Here is a 24,013-nt window from a genome sequence, read left to right as displayed (position 1 = left end):
TTAATTTAAAATAAAAATGAAAATGTCAACAGTATTTTATCAATAGGATTTTATAATCGGTATTGACTTAGGCACAAAAAACAATTTAAAAAATTTAAAACTACATTTTGCCCTAGTATGTGATATTTTATGCTCCCTCAGTTAGGATTAGGAATTATCTAGTCTTTGCAAAGTAATTTTCTTCTAAGCGCATTATATTCTTGCGTAATAACTCTTAAATTGAATAATGAAAAAAAGAAGGGTATCTTAACCGTATAAAACGTGCCTTAATTAACAAACACTTATCCTTCCTCTTTTTTAGACATAAAAATAATTGTTTTAACTTACAAGACTACATTGTGTAACAAATATCTATGAACAGGGTTGCCTAAATAGTTTCTCGACGCTTAAAAATTTGAAAGCTCGTTTTGATTACTTCAATTTATTGCTATATTTTGTGAAAATGGGATGAATATAATTTTTTTTAAATAAAGTATATTACATTCTTAAGAATCTTTTGAAGCAGAATTTGTTACTGAATACGTATTACTATAACGCTAGACATTACTGTATGTTCGTGTAGGTAAGAATAAGAGAATAATTTAAACTATCATTCATCGCTTTCTAAACGTTCTTTATTATGTATCTTTGGAATAAATAAGTATGTTAAAACTACTATTTTTGTTGAAAATATATATTACAATCCACCATTGATATAGTAAAACAGTATTCATAACCTACGAGCTAAGATTAACCATATTTTATCACAACTAAGCCCGGTGTTTCAAAAAGTAAGCGACGAGTGTTATATTTGTGGACAAAGACTACACACATCCTTACTTAAAGGATGACCATCAACTATGGGATACAGGACAGGACAATAGGGCTGTAGCACTGCTGTGGGTCATAGGGAGAACTGAACAATCTGGGTGATATTTGATATCAAAAAGATAGTGTTATCATTAAACTTGTATGATTTTTTAAACTTAAAATTTTGAAATTTGCTTGATTGTGATTGTCATACGATTTATTTTGAGTTTATGACCTTCTTGGTCAAATTTTGGGGAATAATAAGTCATAAAAATTAGGTTAAATTAATAAACAAGTAAATTACAAACTGTAGAGACTTGGTTTTCTTTAAAACCAAAATGTCTGGTGTTTTAGAGGTAGGATAAGTTGTTTTCCTAGCATATCTTTTTTCGAAACTAAATATCTTTTCTTAGAATTGAAGATATTTCGTTAGATTTTGGATGGTAAAAATATAAACTAATTTACTCTGAAGCTGAGATTTAGGAGTAATAATTAATCAATCAATATATACCTTTTAACCATTTCAAATAGTTTTTAGTTTATGATTAGCTAAAGAATATTTTGAACTAAAATAACCTAATGATGGATAATGTATGTCATATAAAAACTTGGAAAATAATTTCATTCATATGTTGACTGCAAAGCTGGTTCTGATGAAAAAATATTTTCTAATCTCTCTCTTCAACTTTAGAATGTCTACAAGACTGCTGCAGTTAATGAAGTTTCAAAGCTCCCATTATAAGGCCTGATTTAGGGAAGTATCTTTCTTGAACATATTTATATATTGTCATAATAAAAATAAGTAAAAACTGTATTGGACTACATACGTTTTTATCAATAAGAAACTCACCACGTAAATCTAAAAGAATTATACTTTAAGAGTTTTAAATAAAAAATGATATTACTCGAAAATATTTCTGAAACAAAAAAACCTCAAGAACATGTTACTTTTTAGGTACTCTATAAGGAAAAAGTGGTCCGAATCCATGATGTTTCTGTAGATGTGAAAGGTCAAACCCTCAGTATTCGATCTAGACTGTTTTTTTTACACACAAAAACAATAAAAAACTGACAGAAGAAGTCAGTAAAAGGGTCGATTAAAAAATATAATAAAAGTAATTATCTTAATTAAATCTTGTATCTGAAGCTCAGGATTTTTATTCTTGCAGATAATAATCGGATATGCTTAGGTTTAGAACAATAACTTCTTCCCCATTGCAGGACACATTCTTAAAGTTATCTTTAAATTAAAGTAAGGTATCATATCAGGTACAATCTGGTTTGGAAAATTTAGTTTAGCAGATTTTATTTTATTTAAGTCATTCTGATTTTACTAGTCGATTGTCAGGTTTGCATAGAATAAATTTTCAATACTTAACCACCTGTATTTTTTCTAGAAAGGTAGAGAATTAAACCAATCAAATGTAATCGATGGCGTCCCTAACTTTCCATAATTTTTATAAGAAGTACTTATTTTGTTTCAAAAACTTGTAAAATATCACGGACTTTATATAAATTACTGGATCCCTCTACCAATTCTTCCAAAATAACCGGTAATATTGTTATTGTATGTATTAAATCCTAAAATTTAAAATAGCTATATTCTACACAATCACCCACAGCTTTCAAATATTTTAAAACCAAAAATATTTAACCTTACTTTAGTAAAGGGATCTATTTAAGAGCTCAATCAATGGACAACCAATAAAAAAACCCAACGAAATCGGTTAAGCAAGGGAAACATATTTTTTAGGCATCACTAAAAGCCTATATTACATTTTAATTTAATATTTCTGAATTGTATCAATATCAACCAATTGCATTGGATAATCGAGGAATATTAGGTGCTTAGAGGTCACTTGGGTAATCCAAACAATCCAACTGTTCTAAGAGACGGATACAATAGAACACGTATCCGAAGATATTATTCACTTATCAGAGCCTGTATTATCCTGTATCCAAGGATATGCGGCAGCATATGCAGGATATTGAGTAGTAATTGCTCGGATACGAGTATATTCGGGTCTAATGGAATATTGAAGGTGAATTCTTTTCAATAGAAAACTAAGACCAAAACTAAATCGTTAGAACAATTAAGAAACAACAACAAAACACAACAAAGAACAAGAAACAAAAGCCGTTAAACCTCGAGGAAACCGATTGAAAATGTTAACATCGAAAGTGGTAAACCTTTATTTCCGACTCCTATCCCTAGTTATTCTTCAAACTTAGTCGTGCATATGATGATTGAAAAATAAGGAAGCTTTAGAGTGCGTCTAATGGTTTCTCATGTAAAACTCGCGACGGTAAAAAAAAGTGCGAATCACTGTAATTTTATAATTATTATCACCTAAAAGTCGTTTCCTGGATAGTTGAATACTTAAAGAGTTGTAGTTGATTACATCCTTCTAATCAAATAGGTGATGTTTGATGATCTATTTTTTGGAAAAGTCTGTAGCTCTTAATTGGTTAGAGCTGGAACCAGTAGTACTTGATTTTGACTCTGCATCCAAATGCGGAGTCAAAATCAAGTACTCGGCTTTAAATAAGCACATAAGAATTACTGTTATTAGGGTGTAAAATCTACTGGCTGGAGTGCAAGACTTGTACTTCTCGTAATAATCATCTATAAAGATTATACGTGAAAGTACAAAGACCGGGGTTTGATTTTGAGCATGGCTCCGCAGGATCATGTAAACGATAGACCTTTTTGGTGGTAAGACTTATGTTTGTTTTTGTGAAACAAAACTGATAAATAAAACATGACGTGCTTTACAATAATTGTCTCGATCTAAAGGGTGCAGCTCAATGCGTTTGTTAGACTACTAGATAATAAAGTAAGGCCGGATACGATTTGAACAGACTACGTAAGATAAATTTATCAAGAATTAATAGTATTAGCTACAGAATAATCCACATCATTCTCAGGTAGATTGAGTAGACTGACGATGTGGATGTTAACACTTACTTCACTAACAACTCTAAGGATATGTGTTGAACTGCAGGAGATAGACTTTGACCACCTGGAACAGGTAATACAGAGTCATCAGTATCAAGAAAAGTATAGATCGTGTCAGGACGGGGCGTAGGGAGGGTAGAAAGCTCTCCTGCATCCCGCACTAAATTATTCGACCTGTAACAAGTTGAATGACTGGAGGATATTTATTTCTTTGAACCACAGGTTCATATGAAATCACCAGTCATTTGCTATGCAAGACTATAACTAGATGGATCAGAGACTACATCAAGCTATATACCTGCAAAACTTATCGAAAGACCCTTGAGAAAGCTTGCGTCCTAATGGCACCACTGACATCTATGAACCATGCTTTAAATGAAACGTTGCATGTACAAAGTATAAGACCCATCTGAAATGGCAAATTTAGGATTGAAATCAACAAACCTAAACTACAGTCTTTATTAAACATTATCCTCCACGAAAGGTAATTTCATACAGACTATAGTGGGAGAACCAGATTGCAGAACCACATAATCCATGCTTAACTTCGTAGTCTCGCTATAACCGAGTCAACATACAAATTTTAATATAGGAGGATAGGAGGATATGTTGTTCAATATTATCTTAAGTTTATACTCAGAGGAATTCATTGTTGTAAAACTGCTTTACACCATTGGACCAATCAGTGACTGCAAACCCACTACATCGCTTCATAGTAAATCGTTACCAACTTGGCCCCCGACAAAGTTTTGGTGTTCAATACTATTTTACGTCCTGTAATCCAGCTACTAGGAGGTCACGAATTTTGGATGTATTGTGGATGCGATACTTCTTGGTGTGAATTAACGTCCACACTAGTGAGTACTACGACTATCCCCAGTACTATCCTGATAATTACACCAATTCGTTAATAACATGGAAAAATCTGGTTCGGATTCCACTATAAACTGTAGGTCCCTTAGTTGCCATTAGCTGTATGGGCCATTAATTAACAGCTTAGAAACGAGTCGAGCTTAGTCATAAACAAGAGCATAAAATCGCGCCACTCATCCTGCACTCATCTCCATTCATACTTAATGGTCACCTTTTCTTATTAAAAGGACCCCCCCCCCATAAGGATTTTAACTTTTTTTTCTCATTCAAATCTCCTCTTGCTAGTTACCCCGGTACAGGCTGTGGACCTATGAAATAGCTGCCTTGGGTTCATACTCCACTGCTACCAACTTAGCAGTGTTATTTTTAACCCCGCGAGGGATCCATTGTTTTTCAAATCACCTCTAGCTAGTTACCCCAGTACCTATGAAATAGCTGCCTTGGGTTCATACTCCACCGCTACCAACTTAGCTAAGTGTTATTTTTAACCCCGCGAGGGATCTATTGTTTTTCAAATCACCTCGCCGGTTACGCCTCAATTAGTACCCGATCTGGGTATCACAATAGCAAGACGGATGGTCGGGGGCAGTCGGGGGCGGCGCTGGGGGTGGTGTATATACGTCCGCCGCGCTCTCCGCAGTCAGTTGACGCCGATGTGTTGCCCAGAGACCCCACGTTGATAAAACACTCACACTACGTAAGTTTACAAACAGCACTGCACAGCAGCATGTTCATATAGCACATGTGAGGTATTTTGTCACGCTCGTCGAGATTCGAACCCGTGTCCTCCCTTGAAGACTACGCAATTTCTAACTAGTAAAGTTTATAGTTGGGAAAAAACTGCTATAGGAAGTTCTTAAATTTTTGGATTTGAATATTTATATTGTTAGCTTAACGAACATTTAGAAGAACTACGTTGAGGACCACGCATTTTTAACTCGTCATAAAGTTTATTAGAGTTGGGAGACAAACTGCAATAGGAAGTTCTCAAATTTTTATATTTTGATTTGAATATTTATATTGTAAACTTAACGAACATTTAGAAGAACTACGTTGAAGACTACGCATTTTTAACTCGTCATAAAGTTTACAGTTGGGAATCGAAACTATAAAAGGGACAGTTTCCTTTAATATTTAGATTTTAATTTGAATATTTGTATTGTAAACTTTACGAAAATGTAAATTATTATTTACAATTTTAAAATAATAGTTTAGAAGACCTCCATTAAAAACTACACACTTTTAACTCGTCATAAAGTTTATTAGTGTTAAAAACATAACTTTATAAGGGACATCTTCCTTCAAATTTTAGATTTTAATTTAAATATTTATACTTAAACTTTTCGAAAATATAAATAGATATTTACGATTAGAAATGATAGCTTAGAAGTCCTACTTTCAAAAAATCCTGTAAATAAAAAAAACCAGATGAAATGTATATAAGGGGTCAGCTTCTTTTAATTTTAAGAGAGTAATTCAAATTTATCTTCACAAAAACATATATTGAAATAAATTTTATAATTTTTAATTAACAAAGAAGTTTCCAATTTGATACTTCCAGATAATTTGACTACGACCATCAAGAAAAACAAGTTTTACCTATATTATTACTAAAATTTACATACATATGTTTTAAGTTTTTTTACCATTTGTTCTTGTTCATTAAAAAAAGGTATTTTTTACGAACCTACATGTAGTAAATTCAATAAGTAAATGCATGTATAGTCAAAAATATACCTCAAAATCACAATTTTTCTACACGAATACTCTACTCAGTAAATAAAATAATTTACATCCCCTTCAATAGTGAACAGACATTTAAATACATTACAATAGACACAACTTTTGAGTCTGTATCATGTAGTTTGTTAATTTCAAATAAATTAACACTTTTTACATCAACTACGGAATTGTTACGAACACAGCTTTAATGTTTAATCATTATAGGTAAATACAATATTCGTATTTGTTTTAAGAAGTATCTTAAACATTCCAACATCGGTTGGTTGCACCAAATAAAAGAAAATATTTAAATATTTATTATTCCGATCAACTTCCTCCATGTCGTCATATTACGGGTGTAAAGATTGGAGAGATCAAGTTTTCAAACGGGCAAAATCGCGATAGAACTCTTGAATGTCAAGGAAATCTCCATTCTTTTTATTTTTTCATATAGCAGTCTATAACCTATACAAACTGTTGATTCTAAAAACCAAAGGTTAAAAAGTAAGAAACTAAAATCAAAGTTTAATATGAAATGAAATCAAATTAAAATAGTGCTTCTTGTAACTTTTTTTTTTTTATTAACATTATTAACATTTGAAGCTCGTATGTATCAGTCACTTAAAAAGGATATGAATTGAACCCAATCGTTCATAAGAAGTAGACAATGACTTAATAATTAATATCCAATTAACTTTTCCAATTACCAATACCCTATTATTTTACTGGTAGTGTTGTAATTTGTTTTAAGGTATCGCTGAGAAACACAGCTCTAATTAATGGTAATACTTACACTTCATTTCCTCAATGACATACTAAAATAAATTGAAGAAATAATTTGTAATTAAGTCATTAAATATTTATATACTCGTTTAAATTGATTATTCGACGGTGGGGATAAATAGTCAATAATACTAAAATAAGGTGCGGTGAACTCAGGTATTTTGAAGCCCATTATTGAATATTTTAAAAATTGAATATAAAATGCAAATATATAATTATATTTTTTTATCTGTAGTTAACCGATTTATGGGTTTAGAAATCTATATGAGTGCTATAAACTATCCAAACATCAATCTCTTACTTAAAAACGCAAAAATATCACTTAAAATGTTAAATTCATGCATAAAATACAAGAGGAAAATATGCCATTTATGAATACATTCCAGATAAATATTTTATTTGTGAATAATAATCCATTAACTACCTAGATCATTAACATATTTATATGCATTCAATATTATTAACGCTCTATCAATAATTTTAACTAACAAAAATTAATTATCTTTATTGTGTTTATAAAACAATGTTTATTCACGTTAGGTTCTTTTTTAAAATTTGTATGTGTTAAGAATCGTTGGACTTGTTGGAGATGTTAACTATTTTGTCTAAAATACATTGTATTGTTTATAAAACTTGCTTTGTCTCGGTAGTTTATACCATAATTATTACTTCATTTTTATATTTAACACCATAATTTAATCTGTAATTCGACCCGTTTTGCTTCAATAGTTAATAAGCTAGTGTATATGCCAGGGATATTAAAATTTTTATTATAATTTATCTGTAATCAAATTTACAATAGAATCATTTGCTGTATCATTTCTTCGTATTGAATAATTTACAACCAGACAAATTTTAGTTTAACATCAAGTGTTCTTCCGTGAATTATTTAGTGAAAATAATTTTTAAGCTAAAAAAGCATTTCTTACAATTTAAATCGCCTAAGAGATATTTAGTTGTCAATTGAAGTTAAATACTAAGAAATGAACAAAATAGATCGGTGTAACTAAAAAACAACTTGCGATTGTAGAAAATTGAACCTGTTATCGATGAAAATTGTTCTTCACTTCGGTAAATGGACATCTCACACCTACATAATAATTAATCGTTTGTAATAATTCTTCACAATTTAAAGTAATTAATTGGTGTTAATGATATTTTGTTACCGTTGAGCCTAACTACTCATGTTTTTGTCCTAATTGTATGTTCGTAGTCGAATAGAATCTTAAAATTTTGAAAATAGTGTAAGCCTTACATTCAAACTTATTGACAAACTAAGAATCGCGTACAAAGAATTATTTAAACTCTGGTAGTTTGTAAAAAAAGACTTTCATTTCTAGAATTTAAACTTGTAACGTTCCGCAATCTCATTTGTGTATTATGTTAAAGATATTTATAATCAACTTTGGAAATATTAGTAAAAAATTGTGATATTACGAAAGCCGGAGGAAACGTTAATCTATATATGAAGCTAACAATTTTAAATACATATGTGAACCTATGCGTTTCTCGTAGCGAAAAAGATAAAAGAGGAACACTTGCAATCAACTATAATCCTGATATATCTGTTTCTTATCTCACTTCTCAAAGTGAGATTTTGCAAAGAGATCTTTGCGAGGTTATAGGAATTCGAATGCATTATAAGCGTAATACATGAAGGTAGATTTTATATCTTGAGATTTTGTTTCTTTGCTTTCAAATCGAGTTTGTACAAAATCAATTGATCTTTAAGATAACATCAATAGTGTTGTGGAAATTGTCTTTAAAGATAACCTAAAGCTCTTAGAGCTATGTTAAACGTTATTGAAATTAATTGAATTCGTAATTAATGATACTTAAATTTACTGTAATAAATCAATCGAATTTACTCTAAAACAATTATGAACTCATAATATCGTTTTACTTCGGAATATTCTTTTAAGAAACGGTTTTATTTTAAATTAACTCTTTTGACAATGTAGATAAGCCTACAAGTTTTTTCTGTATATATTTTTTTATGTGTAATATTAAAGTTAACTTCTTTATAGCCTTGTAGATAAACCTGCAGCTATTTAGCTATTTAAATCCAAGGAATACTTCTCTGGCCTGGAATGTCGAGCAAATAACCATATTCATACAGATTTTATATGAAACCCATGTTAAATGTTTGTCATATATTCAAATACCACTCCCCACATAGTCGCTAGAAACATTCAAGCTAAATAAATAGGTGCATTCAGAATAACTTGACATGTGGCCATGAAACTGGTTGAAATAAATAGCGAATTAAAAAAATTTTAACATTTACAAACGAACAGCTAAAATCTGTTTATGCTATTATTAGCTATTGAGTATAGATGTTTAAAGGGGTTACATATAACAATGTACTGTTTTCCCATTATTATGGTTACAACATAGGAACAGACGAACTTTAAATAACTAATTAACTTTATACATGTCATCAAGGGTTTTTACAAATAAGATAGGTATTGAATTCGAAACTCAATTTGTTAATGTTTTTTTTAGCGAATTTCCCTATAGGGAAGTAGCTATTACCGTAGGTCTCATGGTAAGACCTAAGCCCGGGACCGATTTACTTTTTCATTTTGATGTCCCCAGAGGCCAAAAACACCATTCGTTCAAATTTTTATATATCTATATATATATATATATATATATATATATATATATATATATATATGTGTGTGTCCATCCGCACGATAACTTAAATAATTTTTGTCCGATTTTGATAAAATTTGGTTTGAAGGTGTAAGGCGGGATAAACTTGAATGAGTTCGCGAACCAGCATGATCGGACTACGGGAACGGGGGTTTATGGGGGGTTTTATGGGGTAAAAATAGGTTTTTCCCATTTTTGACCCTAAAAACACGAAATTTCACAATTTCTTTCTAAACCATTTTGTAGAGCTTAAAAAAAACAAATAATTTAGTATATTGAAGCGTTATTATGCGCCTAATTGTTACGGAGAGAATAAAAAAAAATTGTAATTTTGGAATTCCCATGTTATTCTTATGGTGAATAAGTCAACTGTTGTAGTTTGCTTGTTTATGAACATATTTTGATCGATTTTGGAAAAAAATTTTATTTCTTACTAAACTATTATCAATTTATTAAAAAAATCTTTTTTATCCTCCCTGTTGCAGCAAACCTAAGTACTCGTTAAACTAATTCTTTTTAAATAGGAAATAAATGTGCTATTTTTATGGAGGCATTTTAGTGTAAATCCAATCAGGTTAATGGAAATTCGCTTAGTCTGCAGGTTTGCTGCGGCTGGGGTATTTTAATCATAAATTAATTTTTTAGTCGATTTACAAGTACGCTTGGCTTGATTTGTTTCGTTTTGACCAGAGAAAAAGCAATTATTAACAACTAAATTTCGACTAAATAAGAAGTAAAAAGTATAAAACAAAACATCATAAGCATAAATCGTAAGGAAGTAACTTTAAAATTTCCTTCACCTAGTCCATAGGGATGATAAATATCAAAAGAGAGTACATTTTATACAATATTTATATTTATAGTATTATGCTTAGTTTGTATAACTTTGATTAAAGAACATATTTTAATACACGTCTGTAGATCTTTACTATGATATGATAGGTTACGTACCTTTTTTATTCCGTCGTCAGTCCTAAAATAGTCAGAGGGTGACTAGTTTCGGGTCAGAAATGACCCATTTTCAAACCCATTTTCATCAAATCGATTGGTCCAAAATCCGACAGAAGTCTTCGTTATGAGGTACAAACACATGTCGACACATAAAGTTCACACATTTACGACACAAAGCACATTTAATGAGAGTAGCCGGCTACATTTTATATGAGACACACTGACGCAGGTAGCACGGCGGACACGACGGAACTGAAACTAGTCACCCTCTGACTATTTTAGGACTGACGACGGAATAAAAAAGGTACGTAACCTATCATATTATTCTACATCAGTCCTGGTGGCAATAATGTTTAGATCTTTACTAATTTAATATAATAATTAATTTTGCATACGCACAAATTTCAAAACATACGCGTCAATTTTTAAAGTGTTTTTTTCTGTAATATATACTTTTTATTCCACATTATTTTGGGGTATTTCAATTACACTTTACATCATAACAATGTACGTATGAGTTTTGTGAGTATGTATATGTATATTAATAGGGAAGCATGCTTCTTGAAAACGTTATTCCTCAGCTCGTGTGCATCGCAGGGAAAATCTACCTACTGTTAGAAAGATATTTGCCTGCAGACGTGCAGGATCCCTTTATAAAAAACAAGCTCAAAAATAAGCACAGAAAATGAGTTTAAAATTTAAAAAAATAACATGGGTATGGGTTGTCATGCTGGTGACGAAATAACAACGAAATGTAAACAGAAAATTAAAACAAATGGAAAAAAAATCAATCACATGTTTTATTTACAGCGTAGGGGGTATGGAGAAGTTTGCACAATACATATTTTTGAAATAAATAGTAAACTCTTACCTTAGCAATCCTTATTATGGTTGTCCGATATTAATTTAAAACCCGTAGGTTCATCTTCAGTCGGAAGTTTAGGTAGACCAAATGCTTATTATAAAATCCACCCGATGGGTTTCGTAGAAATGTTGACATTTAACACGAACACGACACACATTACAATTGACATAAATAATGTACGGAGTTTGGGGATAAAAACCATGGTTTTATAAAACAGTGGGATTTTATAATAAGCATTTTGTCTACCTAAACTTCCGACTGAAGATGAACCTATGGGTTTGAAATTAATATCGGACAACCGTAATAAGGATTGCTAAGGTAAGAGTTTACTATTTATTTGATTATATAAGCAATCCAGAGGCTGAAAGATAGACATATTTTTGGTTGAGTTTTCAACACGGGGTGACTTCCAGTATATACTTATTCCACAATGTTTTGTGGTGTTTAATTTGCACTTTCCTTCACACCAATGTACAAAGTAATTAAGTAATTGATTTAAGTAAACCCAAGTAATTGTCAAATTTCACCACAATACCCTCAGGTGAGTTGAGGTGACAGTGTTATCTGGGACCAGATATGTGGTCTGCCAGATCAGTGCGGTCCGTACACAATTAATTTACAACCATTAATAGTTAAACCTAATAATTGATTGATTGACATATCAACATGGACTAATTGTTTGAGCACATATGCTAATCCTGTTATTTTTTGGTTCCTACTATTTAAATGAGGGAAGTTTCGTTGACCACTACACTGAATTAGTGAAATGTATTTGGTTTTGAAAAATGAGTGGTTCCTCCAAATTTTTGAAGGTTGTTGTTAGTTTTTCAGAGTTGTCACAGGTCAATTTTCGACAGTAATAATATGTAACACATCTAGTGGTACTAAACATACTCTCATTGATTAAATATACTCTCATAAATTTAGCATTTTTAAAGATGAAAAAACAATTTCAAGAAGTCCGGTTTGTAGATGGCGTTTTGATGTTTTTTCGTTTGTTATCTATTCAATAAAGTATTTTAACTAAATGTAACAGTTTTTATGTAACGGTTTGTATGTAACAGTTTGTATGTAACCGTTTGTATGTAACAGTTTGTATGTAAACTATATCTAGTTAATACCTAAAGGGGTATTGTAATCAAAAAGTAACGCACACGTGGTAAAATCCACCATAAAATAAGAATGTAAAATTTACACTACAATCTCGAAAATTGGCTTCAAACTTTATGATTGAGAATAACAAAGTTTATGTTGAAACATGGTGATAATTTATTGAATTCGCCGGAAACGTGACAACTAAATACATCTAGTTAACGAACAAACAATCCCCATCTAAAGTAAATTTAAATACACATTTAGATCTGTTAGCAAATATGACAAATTAACTCCAATACCTTTGTAAAACAACTGCACTCAAATTTAACTTGTTACTATATACCTTTGATACACTGTACTGTATGCACTCAATTATAATTACTCACGTTCTGACATTTATGGCATTTCCAAGAATTGTGAATACAAAATATCAACCGTCTAGAGTAATTAATTTCCAAATTATTGAATGAACTATTTGTTTTATCTTGTATATTTGATTATGTGGAGATATTACATATCTTCTGTGCGAAGTAAAGAAAAAGTGGGAGCAAATCATCCATTTGCAGCAAATGTCACACACATATTTTTGAGGGCGGAATAAAACGTGGGGAATTTGTCAATTTCATTGTTATGTCATTGTTGTTGTGAATTGTAAATTAATTGAATAATCAATTTCGGAGTTTCTCTAAATTTTTCGCCTTTTCAATGGGATATAGCTGATGTGATTGGTTTTACAATTGCTTTACTCTCCGTTAACTATTCGTTTGGGTGCATTATTAACTTAAATATTATTTCTAAAACTCTTTTTCATCATTACAGTACTACATCCGATAAAACATATTTTTAAAAACTTAAAGTAACTATCTACAGTGATAAGTTAGGTTTAAGAGCACCAGAGCCGTCGAACACGTTTTTAATTGATGTACAGTGCTATTGTTAGTGATTTTAGTATAACATTGCTTAACCACAACACACTTCAAATAGTACAAATTGTATTTCGTACACTTACTAACCCTTTCAGCTTGTCAGTTATATTTTAACCGAAGATATATGAATCGAAGATACAGGAAAGTATTAAAGGAAATCCCGAAAATTTTGAAAAGATGGTTTCAGACTCAATATGAATACTAAGATGTAGATATGCACTGAAGAAGTTTTCTTAAGCAAATTGAGGTATTTATATTCTTGAGTAACTTTTGTGTTTTCCTCGTATTATTTAATTGACGACTCTAATTTTGGAGTTCAGTACTTTAATGAATAATGTGCACAAAATGTTCACCACTTTACTTAAGTAAACATCATTACTTCGCTGCTTTACTAATCCTTTTAGTTAATTATGATATATGCTAACCATATCAAAATAGTTTTTTTGAATGTTGATATGTAATACAATTTCCAATATTTCATGTATGTGTGAGTGAGAACCAAAAATATTTCTTGATTAAACATCCGCCATTAGAATTTTAATTGACGCCAGAAGCTTGGGTCAAAAATTAGAATTTTTGAGATAGGAAAGAATTTGATTTTGAATGATAACTAATATAATGGAGGCAATTTCAATTAGTTATACTTATTTGGTAATGCGATGATCGGTTACCCAAAATAAGAATCAGTATCATATGAAACCAAAGCACTCACTAAACACACTTTGATCTCCTTTATAAACAATGTGACTGGAAAACCGTCGAGAAGCTCAGATTCCGAGATATTTCGTGTGTTTATGTCGAGTTTTCACAACCCAATGTATAAAGAGCTCGTTTTATCTTCATATTTGACATAAAACGAACATTTCTTAAAACCAGCGGTGGTTAACATGATAAGCTGACAGTCTAGGTCTGGCTAGATCTAGGTCTAGCTAGTTCTAGGTCTAGGTATATTAAATTAATGTTTGGTATGACGAAAAATACACCTATGCTATAGTAACCTAGGTATAGATGTTTTCTGTTGTTGATGCACGATTTAGGTATATTTGATATGTTTGGTATGATGAAAAATAAATTATACCACAATACCCAAAAAATGGAATGTTTTTTGAAAAGTTTATGAGATGAGTATATAATAAATTTACTTAAAAAAATAATCTACTTTAAAAATAATACCTGTTCAAAATGTGATTTATATCTAAATATCTTTTATTAAAGGAAAGCTTTTTAAAAACTAAATATGACTTAAATAAATTAACTCTATTCATACACTCAAACAAAATTTACAAAGCAGAAGGTTTCTGTTTTCAGATGTTTTACCAAGCTAATGCAAGAGCTCAGACGAACGATGATGTCTTTTTAATTGCTTTTTAAACCACATGTTCATTTATGAAATTAACCTGTTTGGAATTGCAATTCACGGAAGATATCACACCGCTTTTAGCGCATTACTTTGGGTTTAGCCTTAAAAAATTTAATCAGTAAATAAATTAATACTGTTTTAGTTGAATGACTTCACCTGCAATGAATGTAAATCATTTATATGTGGAACTACAATTCCGACATTTTATAGTTGATGTCAACTATAAAATGCTCGATCTTCGTAAAAATTGTATTTAATACTCAGGATGATCGAAAGACTACATTTACAGTGAATTTTGAGCTTTCACAGAAACATTTTGTTATGTTAATATTGGGGAGAGAGGGGGGAAATATTTAAAAACTTTGTTAGTTATTAAAATAATTTCTCTAATCTTTTCACACCCAATATTAATACATGCAATTGAAACATGGCTACGGAATTAAGTATTTTTTTGAACAATGATATTTATAGACAAATATTTTAATTCAATAAATAACATGATTGTAGTCTATGAGTCGAAAAAAATCACTATTATATATAACCTCGTAGTTATAATGCAGTTACAACAAACATAATAGTTTCCTTTCATGCAATTCGATTACAGTTATTTTTATTTCATTATAGATGCTTTTTTTGTTTTTGTGGTACAAAAGCTGTCCGAATCACGTTGAACATAGTAAAAAAATAACAAAGTTGAGGAAACCACTCTGGTAGTTTACTAACTGATAGTTTAATATTTGAGTGACCACAGACGGATGAGTTGAGTTATTACTAGTATTTAGTGTAGCTCTGCTCACTAGAATTGGAATACACATACTAAACACATAAATCTATTGCGGGTAGGTAGGGGAGAGAAATGAATCATATGAGATATATATATATATATATATATATATCGATCAGTAATTTTTCTTTTTTTGAATATTTACCCTACTTAAGCTCATTGTAAAATTGATGTAATATGAGGAGATTAAAAAATATAAACTTTTTAACATATCTTTCTGCATATTTTCACAACATGTTTCACTGCAATAGCTTTGCTTTGCAATGTAGCGGAGCACAAGAAATAGTAAAACCACTTATTTCTCTTCTGTTTTGACTCGATTCTTTATATATACTCAAGACTGTTATCTCATGTAAATTGTGTTATTTCTACTTCTGTATAACCTACTGAGGTTTTCTGGTTGTTTCATAGTGGATTTAAACTTGATTTATTTTCGGAACTGCTTATAGACAGATTATTATAGGATTTTTCCTTAAGTACATTTTAGACCAAATTCTAAAAGAAATCTCATACATTCTTCTCCTTTAAAAATTAGTTTTCACCAAACTATGATGTTTTTGCCGTTTTAAAAACGTTAATTGGAGAATGAAAGTTTTTACTCACTTATACTACAGCTTTATTTATTCAAAACATTAGTGTATGTATTAAATACACAAGCAGTATCAATATTATGCATTGCAATAGACTCCCTTTATTGTCACCACTGTCAAGCAACTATTTATTTTTTTTGCTGATTTCCCTAAATATTTCTTCTTATAACCTTAAGTTTTAGCTATGTGCATTTATTGTATGTATTTAATTTTGAATATTGCGGTGAAAAATAGCGTTTGTACCATTCGGAGAGGGTTTTGGAGCTTTCGACCGTTTCGAGAAAAAATATATGTTGATATTTCGATAAAAATATTATTTAGCTAGGAAAACCTCATTTTTGGCTCTAGGTACGAAATATACTATTCCACCTAGTAGTATATTAGTATACGAACAGCTGTTACCAGTATTTGAGCGCAACAGATAATACAAATAAATAAAAAATACTAAATCTAATTGCAAAATTGTTTTTTTTTTTTACTTTATCAAAATATCGACAAATTCTACTTAATTGTGGTAAAAATTGCCATTTTAACAATTTTTTTAGCATGAATGAAGTTTAGTAATGATATGATAAGTTCTTAATCGAAGATATCATTAACATGTGCAGCTAATTTTCTCGAATGCATCAGTTCTTTTTGCCTTAGGGAAACAAAGAACGACTTTAGTTCTGCAATACATGTGTAAGCTAGCCATGTTTGCTCCAATGTGACAAAAAAAAACATATTTTTCTATGACAATAATGAAAATACATATTGATCTACGTAGGCCTGCAATGTCTTTGTGTGTTATTCCGAAACATTTTCATCATTCTATGACTCAGGTAATAGAGAATGTTTTTATGTAAACATTTTATAAATCTGTTGTTTAAATATTTATCACTCTCTTTTTTGCGTCCACTTTGATGATCAAACAAAAAGTTTGGTTTTAATCATGTTCTTTGTTTACTTAATCCTACGAAGTTCATAATGGTTAAGTTGAGTTCCTGTTAAAACCTGTTTTGTTTAGTTTGGTTTTGAAATGTTAAATCCCATCACCTTAGCAAACACTTTATTATTTTAAATAATACGATGATCTTTTATACATGATCTTTCTCTTTAAGTGTTTAATTGTTTTTCACAAAGAATCAAGAAAAATAAAGCCAAATGATTTTATTATAAAACATAAACATTTTTCGGATGTGAAAAATTACTCAATTATTTTTCTACACGTAGAAAAGTTACATAGTCGACTGTTTCTAACATGAAATACTTATTACAGGCCGAAAAGGAAAAGATATTTGATTTAGGGAAGACGTCTTGTTCTACTGGTTTGAGACATATGGTGCGTTTTCCATATATCGATATATCGATATTTTTATTTTCCGACCCATTGCAAATTGACAACAACTAACTGATCTTGTTTAGGCTAAAATATTCTAAGCTAACCTAACATAACCAACCAAACTTGCTGGACCATTTAAAAATTCCGTTTGGGTTTGATAATAGATAAAGCAAATTAAACACGGAATTTTTAAATGTTATAGCAAGTTTGGTTAGTTATGTTAGGTTATTTTTTTTTAGAACAGTTTAATTTCATTATTGTTTGTTGATACTGAACAATATTTATCGCGTAGTTGTCAGCTGATATGTTTCAATTTGTTAATATCGATATATCGAGAAAAAATCATCGATAATAATGAATGTTCCCTTTAACAGGAAAGTACCGATTAATGTAATAATTGATTCTTTGATCAGGAATATTTAATTTTACAACAAACAAGTTCTTTAGGAGCATCAAATCTTGGTGTTTACGTATTTTGACCTGATGTGTTGGTTTCGAAACGTCGTCACGCACTGAATTCTGGATTTGGTGATTCAGCTACAGAAACCAATACATTATTGATGAGATACACGCACGTGGACAAAACTTGAGTTGAATTAGAGGTCCAGGTCGTTGGCCATACTTGGGATAATGCAGGTTTAGGAATTTACTTCGGTGGTTAAAAAGTAGTAAAGAAAAACCTCATTTTAAAATTTTAGTTAAATGAAACGGCAAATGGAATCACACAGATGGTTCCTCAATCTTTAATCCTTTCATTATTTCTTCAATTACCTCTTAGTTTTTCACACTATTACAAACTGACGGAATCATAACAGATTATACAGTTTACAATTGGTTAATCGGTTTTGGTGTTAGAAAGGAAGTCGTTAATAAGATTTTTTACTTGCATACTCAAAGGTATGAGGCTTGATTGAACTAAAATAATTAAACATTCATGTTTCTGGTCCCTGGACTATATTTTAAAGACAATAATATGTTTTTTACATACTTCCGTCAAATAGTCCAACGATTTATACAGTATTGCACATTAGCTTACATGTTTCGTTGCGAAGACAACATTTTCAAAGCTTGCAACTCGTCAAAAACATAAATAAAACATGGACGTCGCAAACACAAAAAACATCAAAGTACCAATACACGATTAACATTTAGATAGCGCTTAGTCCTTGTTTTTGACAAGATGCAAGCTTTGAAAATGTCTTCGCAACGAAACATGTAAGCTGAAAGGCAAAATCTATCTTTGGAATATTTGACAGAAGGTATGTAAATAAACCTATTGTCTAAAATATTTAGTCTAAAAATATCGAACCATTCAATGGTAATGTGAAATGTATTAATCATTGATGAAAAAGAATTTGTAGTCACAAAATCATTTTAGTATACAGTACTAGTAGGGACTGGTGTAGTTAATTAGTGTGGTTAATGGGTTGGTCTGAGTAACACCAATTGCCAAAGGTTTACTTTTACAATTTGATTCTTTAAACTAACATAAAGCTGCAGGTTGACACTGGAAACAAAAAAAGGTAATTTAGGCGAGGAGAAACAAATGTTCAATGTGATAACTTCAACAAAACTCATACGATAATAGTACTATAAAACCTCACAGTATTTAAGTGTATGATACTTGTAAATACAATTGTTTACAATCTAAGGACATACAGTAAACAAACATGTTTATAATAATCTTTACTTGTCTATTTTTAGCTGTATATTTGTATTCTGAAAAAATGTTGAACATAAACAACATATCTTTATTGACATATCTTTTGATTGAAAAATATCAATGAATCTTTTGCTTACATCAACTGTTTTTTTTTTCAGATCTTTTCGAGCGTCATCGCTAGAAGGGTAGGTAGAATCTATAGTCAAATTATTTTTGAATATCCATTCAGTGGTTCTGTTTATCCGTCTTTTATCTATTTACATGTATGTGAGTAATAATTTGTAATTGACAGCAAATTTGCCTTCCATATGAAAAGAGAAATTGGGCTGCAGGTGACAATGTTTTTAAAATAAGTTGGATGATATAGTACACATTTATTTAAAATGTATTCATCATTGTCAATAATCTGTATTAGATATTCTAATCGTACACTAAATATGATAAGCTCTAATAATTTTAGGTTTTTTTTTTTTAAAAATTTCTTGAATATAAGTGTCTACATTCCCTTTGTGGAAAGAATTTAAATTGAATAGAGAAATCTTACCTTAAGACTTGTAGTACATCCTTAAATTATTTGTGTGTATAACCTATAATTTTTTTTTAATTTTCATATTATTATTCTTTACCATATTTTTTTTAACCATAAATAAATTATTAGGGTTGCCTAACACAGTTTTCATGTAATTTTTCACACTTCCTTTACTCACTTAATCATTTTGAGAGCTTTTTTTCTTTTTGTGAGCAGTTTTTATTGTATTATTCAAGTGAAAAGGTTGACAAATTTTCATGGGGAATTCAGAAACAAGATTTAAAAGGAATCAATGAAAACTCAACAAACGATTTCCATTTAATGATTACGCAAGAGGCATTTTGTATGAACATTCCATAATAGATACCAGTTCAAATCCATCAAATGTTTTTGGATATACCGGAGTCGAACCCGCGCCCTTCGAACTGGACTAAGAGACGTTATACACTTGGGTAGAAACACACACATTTCGTCCAAATGCTAAAATTTTCTTCTCCAACCTGTTTATATTATTCATGAAAAGCAAAACATTTTAAAGTTACGCGTACTTCAGTATCTATTAAACACTGAGTGAAATACAGGGATCGCTTCTGCTTTCTCGCCATTCAAACATCTGCTTTTTGGGATGTAAACGCTTTTAAACACTAGCGGAAGTCTTTAGCTCTTCAAATTAGAGTGATTTACTCTCGTACTGTACATCACATACAGTTTGGTTTTATTCGCGGAGTTGTTTCAACGGAATAAAGTTTAGTTTTCTGAGCAGTATGAGTGCACTGCTATCCTTTAATGGGTAAATCATTATAGGTTTACCCCAGTGGGTAAACTTGTTGTATGATATTCTGCGATGGGTTTGTAATATACAGGGTGTCCCTCGATAAGGATTGCTTTTTGAATTAATATGTCAGACGTATTGAACTAGGTGCAAACTTGAAACCCTTCAGATGTAATAATTACATATGTAAAGTCTGTAACCATGAGTCCCATTAGAATATGATTAACAAAAAAAAAATTAAAAATTAAAAAAAACTTCAAATTAACAATAAAATTAAAAAAAAAAGTTGATAGCGTGATTCAAAAGAGTGCATGGTGGATTTTGGACATAAAGTTTAGAACGAAGGTTTATGAATCAAATTAATTTCCTTACATAATTTATCACTATGTTAACTTTTAAAAGAAGGTTATAAATTATGGCTAACAGACGCTCAGAAATAGAGAATTTTTAGAAATTGATTCGGATACATCCAGTGGTATACAAGTGGGCATATTATAGACCTTCAAATATTCATTATTTGCTTGGTAAAATATACATTATTGAAACTAATTATATGTCTGATAGTTAAGATGGTCTGATTTGAACTTGTATAGAGGTGATCATGTAAATAGGTTATACATAATCAGTCATATACATTTTGGATTTAATTGTGTTATATTATTTATTACATGGGAAAATTATATTAACTTACAAAGCTAATTTACAAGGTTAATGTTTACTGCAGTCTTTTAGGAAATAAATTAGAGATATGCAAGTTCCCAAATATCAATCATATGGCTTTAAAACAAAATGGTGATTTATTTTGGTCATGTGTGTCTCAACATGTGCGAAAGTAATGTCAGGAAATGTCAATACACTTGACTGGAGAATCTCTTGTAGTGGTATTGTTCATCTAATGCAGCTTCAGACAAGATTCTTGCCTTAACAAATATCTGACACTTCTTTAAGGTTAAGAAATATACGGATTTAAAGTTAGTACACAATTAGTCTGACCTTGAAGATTTAAACTTGATAAAGCACTTATCAGTTCAGTACATGGAAATTTTAAAACAATTTAACTTTAAACTGTACTGTAACCTACTTTGCGAATGAATAAACATTATTCAATAAACATCCAAATGCTATAAAATGGACTCTAATTTTGTTGTAAATAAAGATAAAATATCCTACTATGAGAAACAGTATATTATTTAACATTTCGGGGCCGTAGTTTCTTTTCGTGACAATGTTAACTTTAAATTTTTCTTCCTTCATAACCTTAATGTCGTTGTCTTTAATAAAATGCAATTATGTAAGTGAATTGTTTTGTAACATTCTAAAATATAGCTATGTAGCTACGTTATGACAAGGTGTTTTCTAGAGTACATACCTACAAGTATGATTAAAATATTTTTATGCCGTTTCCTAATAGATAGAATGTTTGGTGATATTTTTTTTATTTCTCTTAAATTTGTTCTAGTTATTCCTGTCCCAAATGTAATACACATAATATCATGTGGGTTTTTGTTTAGGTCTAAAGAATTTAATTGGGTTCATTTGATTCATTATTAAAAAAAAAGTTACTTGATGTTGTTTTTGCCTTTATAAAGGAATGTTCTCAAGAAAGATAGGTAATGTTTTTTATCATGTATCTATACTATGATAAATATATAAATTACTACTTTTAAAATTAGAAAGCTTTAACATGCAACTTTTAACAGCTCTGGAAGTAATCGTTGAATAATTAAGCTAATGTATATGGTTCCTCGAGACGTCATATAAAAATTAAATTTCCTTTTGTATTTTTTTGCTACATACAAAAAAGCGTATTCTGGATACCACGTAATTTGATACTCGTACGAATCTCTGTTACAATATGAATATACATTGACAGCAGACAGACTGACAGATTGTCACTAGGTAAATAATATATTGCGGTTGCAGGTTTATATGCGAGAGCGTATACATGGACATCGTGTTGACAATGTTTCAGGTTTTTCGGAGTAAATCACTTTTATATGTCCACAAAACATAAAACATATCTCATAAAACTATGTTTGAAGATTCATAACACATGCTAGTGAAACACAATTTATCGCTTACGCCCTTACACAAGGTTGTTTAAATTTAAACACACCTATTGGATAATGTGTTAATGTGCTAAAATTCCTGATGAATAAATTGTCGAATTTAAATTTTAAAAATGGTAAACGTATTGCCTCGTTGAAATAACACAAAACATAAACACATATTATCAGTGTATATGGTAGGAGCGCAAAGGCGGCAAAACACTTTCATCTTACCTCTGATACATATTTTCTCTGCAAATAAATTAAGCAGAGTTGAGCTTGTAAGATCTCTGCGAAGCTATTTCAAGACATTAGTCACTTTCCGGTGCTGTTGACTTATTCAAGGTATAGTGAGGTTAGAGTATCACTAAAATATTAACTAACTAAAATCTACATCATAACTTTCTTGAGTTTATAACACGTCTACATTTAACCTTCTAGCACAAAAGTGTAAATAAATTTTTCTAGATTAGTTTCAACATATTATCCGTGGTTATAAATAATATTGCAATATATTTTAACAGCATTGTACTTAAAATAATGAAATTTGAAAACATACATATATAACTAAGAAAGCTGTTATGTTCTTGTTCAAAGGTTTATTGCAAACATTTTCCATCACGAATGTAAAAAACAATACACAATACTGTTATATTCAATTCGACTTCGTTCCCAATTACATCTTCAGCCTACGGAAAGGAACTTGTACAGAATTCAATTGATTGTAACGAGAACATATGTTTTGGATTCAATATAACTTTTCACATTGTCTTCGTAAATTATGAAACTGTTCTAAAGTTGTTTAAACTATCCAGCTTTGATATAGATCCTTTTTTAATTATAAATTATTCTCAATTTTTACCCTTTGTCAATCTTCAATTCTTGAATCGGTGTCCATATAACAATTCGTACAATTCGTCGGTGTACAATTCATATAGTTTTGAAAAGTAAATCAAATTACTATTTGTATGTTAATATCTACTTAAAGACATCTAAAAGTTCAGACTAAAACTAATTAACTTATTTTAATTACATATTCACATCGAGTGCTGCTGTTTTTGTCCGTATAACACGGGTTATGATTGAGAAATTATAAAAACCCTAAAATGGGAACCTAATTATAACTATAGCCAGTCTTTGTCCCTACACACCACTCTGCTGTATTATAAACAATAAAATTGGAAACAAATAGTGTATCTTAAGTTTACTAAATTAGAGGTTCCTCCAAATATCCTTTTCCTTTCAGTAACAAATACTGGACCAGCATCCTCCTTACTTGTATGTTGTCTACTTTAGGAACCGAAAATACCTGTTTAACCTATTAG

General features: G+C 30.4%; 1 protein-coding gene across 1 annotated transcript in view; it reads left to right on the top strand.

The window, feature by feature from the left end:
* The first annotated feature begins 5,275 nt into the window (after positions 1–5,275).
* Positions 5,276–24,013, top strand: part of LOC129005997 (FMRFamide-related neuropeptides-like) — a 79,739-nt gene continuing 61,001 nt past the window's right edge. The window contains exons 1-2 of the mRNA XM_054435080.1: positions 5,276–5,318; positions 19,498–19,524. The gene's annotated coding sequence lies outside the window, so the exon portion shown is untranslated. The remainder of the gene's footprint in view (positions 5,319–19,497; positions 19,525–24,013) is intronic.

Source organism: Macrosteles quadrilineatus, unplaced genomic scaffold (genome assembly GCF_028750875.1).
Source record: "Macrosteles quadrilineatus isolate MER2022 unplaced genomic scaffold, UCM_ALF_1.0 Scaffold_51__1_contigs__length_872494, whole genome shotgun sequence".
Lineage (NCBI taxonomy): Eukaryota > Metazoa > Arthropoda > Insecta > Hemiptera > Cicadellidae > Macrosteles > Macrosteles quadrilineatus.
This window is presented reverse-complemented; position numbering and strand designations above follow the sequence as displayed.